Genomic DNA, 3,756 nt, shown 5'->3' with positions numbered 1-3,756 from the left:
ACTGCTGGAACAGGTGCATCCCCAGGCAAAGTGCCAGGTTTTAGTCTTGGTTCCACTCATGAGTCCTGTTCCCTGATCATGCACACCATGCGAGGTAGCAGATATGCTTCAAGTGAACGGAGCCCAGCCATTCAAGTGGGAGTCCTGGCTTAGGTTTTCAGCTGCTAACTTCCACCTGGCCTACCTGTGGCCATTGTGGACATTACTTTTTTTAAAAAAATACATTCATATTTCTATTTTTCATGATACAATTCCATGGGCTCAGGGATTTCTCCTCCAACTCTCATCAATTATTCCTCCTTCCACTGTTTCCCCCATATTATTACAATAGTATAATGCTTCAGCAACAGTCACAAGTACATCATTCTGTTATTGAAGTGTATCATGTCATTGTAGGTATAGACAAAGATGGAAAGTCCAGCAAAAGCTGGAACACTTCATGAGTCTGCGTGTCTTCTGTGCAACAGCTATGCTAATCTTCCCTGTATTGTTCCAATTTTAGTATATATGCTGCCAAAGTGAGTGTCATTGTGGACATTTCTTTTCTAAGATGTATTCACTGGAAAAGCAAATGTAAAGAGAGAAAGAGAGACAGAGAAAAAGATATTCCACCTGCTGTTTCATACCCAAAATGACTACAATGGCCGAAGCTGAGCCTATCCAAAGCCAGGAGCCAGGAACCCCTTCTGGGTCTCCCAAGCAGGTACAGGGTCCCAAGGCTTTGGGCCATCCCCCACTGCTTTCCCAGCCCACAGGCAGGGAGCTGGAAGGGAAATGGAGCAGCCAGGACACGAACCAGCTGGTTATGGAATCCTGGTGCATGCAAGGTGAGGATTTAGACATTGAGCCATTGATCTGGGCTTGTGGCTATTTCTTGAAGAGGGACCAGTAAATGGGGACTTTTTTCTGTCTATGAAATATATATGTGTGTGTATATATATATGTATATGCATATCTATATCTATAAGAAGCAGATAAGAAAGGAAGAACTTTGAGAATTTGAGAAACAAGACAAATATTGTGGGTTCCAAAGGAGTACTTAGAAGAGTGAATGGCATAGATAGTTAGAAAAAGTATGCAGGCTGGATCACCCAGGGCCCCATAGGTTGCATAGGGAGTTTGGATTCTTATTCTAGTGTGAAGAAAAATATTCAATTGTTCTGAATTCAGGAAACATTCTTCTGAGTCGGATTTTTGTTGAGTGTTTCTTGATTCTGAAGTTCTTCCTCCTGTCTAAGCCCCCTTCACTCCCCCGCTCAATGACACTTAATGAGCTTTCCCCCTCCATCCAAGTCCTTCCCCAGTCCTTGCCTAGTAGGCATGCAACATTGGGAGCTGGAAAGCTCTCCTGCATTCCGCAAAGCCCCAAGTCCTCCTGAGGACTGTGAACGAGGCCCCATCTCCCCTCCTGCCCCCCCCCCCCCGTCACAGTGTCCTTCCGCCACAGCCACAGCGGCCTTGGCCTGTTTCTGGAACACAACAGAAATACCTCTGTAGAGTCTCCCAAAGGCTCCTCCCTGTCTCTCCACATCTGCGCCCATGCTTCCCCACTTTCTGGGCCTCTTAAAGTGTCCCTTCCTCAGGGAGGTCTTCCTTGCTTACTCCCAAACCATTGTCCTGCTCCCAATTTCACAACATGCTGAGCTTTCCTTGCACAACATTGTGCAGGGACTTGGAACGGTATTTTTTCATGTGTCCCTCTCACAATACTGTCATCATCTCCACGAGGGCCAGAACTGTGTTGATCTGATTGACCTTCCAGCACTATGACGGGTGGTTGGTGCTCACTACCTAGTGATTGGCTGGCAGGATACATTACATAGACTAGCTAAGCAGAACTCAATTCATTTGGGCTATTGATATACAGGCTTTTTATGTTACACCCTTGCAGTCCCCTTCATGGGGTTCCCTTTTCTTTAGCATCTTCCTTCTCTGTCGTATTTGTTCATCTGCTTCTCTTCTATAAGGATAAGGCACTCTCCCATGCCAGGCATTCTTGTGATCACTTCTGCCTACGAGTGGTGACAGTGCTATTGTTGCTGCTTGCTGCAGCCTTGGCAACAGCAGCCTTCTTGTAAACAAGTGGTAAGGTTCAAGAAGTCATCAGCATGTTTGTCAATGCACAATCCCTCTTGTAGAAGAGATGGCTGGCTTTAGCCAACCCCGGGCAAGGTTTGGATAAGCATCTGCACATTGCTGCCATCAGGTGCAACACTGACTAGTAAGAAGACACCGGATGAGAGTGCAGCTCCCTGGGGTGGCTCAGGCTGTGACTGTGCCCTTCACCATGAGACCTCTAATGGAACGATCTTGGAGAAGGGTTGGCTAATTGCGATTAATGGAGAAAAGTCAAAGACATTTTACCAAAGCAGATTCTCCTGAAAACAAAGTTGGAAGTGCGTTCGCTTTAGCAGCTGCGATGGATAAGCATTGCTCCCTTGCCTTTTTGTCCTGAGCCTGCAAAGCTCCCCGAGAAGGAATCACTAGACTTCCTCAGCACCCAGGGAAATGAAGGAACTGGCTACTCTAAGTAGGACCAGGACTGTGCAGAGGGGTGGCAGGTCCTACAATGGGCTGGCAGAGCTGATGGCGAAGCCACTCAGGAGGCGCAGAGGTCAGGAAACCAAGAAGTCAGTCTTGCTTAAGGAGTCAGCTTGTTTCCATGTGGTTCAGCCATGGGCTGTGAGACTTGTCTGCACACTCTGTGGCGGCCCCACAGAGCCTCACGTGTTTCTCCGTTTAACCACAGCTCATGGGTAAAGACGAAACCTGTGCGGTGAACAGGGCCAGCCCTGGTTTCTAACAAAGAGCTTTTTAATAAATTTGTAACTGGGTGAATCATAGCTCTTAGCTTCTCATTTTCTCTGCTATGTAATGTCATTCTTCTTTGTTTCCAAGCCCGTCTTAACATTTTGTAACTATTTGTTCAGATTAATCCAACTCCTTAGACGTTGCAGTGAAAGTTTGTGAATACTTACTATTTGGTTTCAGATTTCCATGTGGAATGGGTGTGTCACCGCCAGCAGAGTGGCTGACTGGCTGGGCCCTGGCAATGTCATTTTCCCACGAACGAAGAGCTGTGGCCCTTGGGTTCTCTGAGGATCTGTAGGTAACTCCTCCGTCCCAGTGGCTTCTTTGCTGTTAGGTTTAAAGCTTTGAATATGAAGCCTTGCCTGTGGGAGAATGGTTATCAAAAGGTCAATTAAAATTAAATGTTTTGATTAAAGTATTTTGACTTGAAGGATCTGAAAAAGGTGAGGAAGGCATTGGCATTTCCAGTTTAGGAGAAAATGTACGCTAGAACTTTTACCAATAAAAGGTTCTGATCTGCTTATTCACTGAGTTTGCAGTGCAGTGGAGCATTTCCTCCTGGGTTCTTTGATATGGTGGCAGAAGACTGAAAAGTGAAATTTTGGGTTTTAATACAATCAAGCACTAAGGATGATGACTCAGTCTCCTTATTTGGGGAACAGGAAGTGGTCTAGGACTGAGATCCAACAACATCAAATCTGTTTGATGTGACTAGGAGTGACTTGCCTTGATGTGGCTTCTTCAGATGTAGCTGGCCCCGAGCATCGTGACGTCAGAAAGCAGTGGGACAGCTTGAGAGCATTAATCAGAACCTGCCACCTGTGCTGCCAGCCTCTACAGCTCCTGTGCCCAGGGCAAGGCCCGGCTTTGCAGGACCTTCACCATGACCATGAGTGGCAGCAAACTCTCAGGGACAGTCTGAGAAGATGGGATGTATGTGCCATT

At 46.5% G+C, this 3,756-nt stretch overlaps 1 non-coding gene across 1 annotated transcript; it reads right to left on the bottom strand.

The window, feature by feature from the left end:
• Positions 1-421: 421 nt before the first annotated feature.
• Positions 422-526, bottom strand: LOC121163829. Its single transcript, XR_005884978.1, has one exon. It is a non-coding gene; the product is annotated as a U6 spliceosomal RNA (small nuclear RNA).
• Positions 527-3,756: the final 3,230 nt, after the last annotated feature.

The sequence above is a fragment of the Ochotona curzoniae genome, unplaced genomic scaffold (genome assembly GCF_017591425.1).
Source record: "Ochotona curzoniae isolate NIBS_2020 unplaced genomic scaffold, NIBS_Ocur_1.0 contig_64, whole genome shotgun sequence".
NCBI classification, from domain to species: domain Eukaryota; kingdom Metazoa; phylum Chordata; class Mammalia; order Lagomorpha; family Ochotonidae; genus Ochotona; species Ochotona curzoniae.
This window is presented reverse-complemented; position numbering and strand designations above follow the sequence as displayed.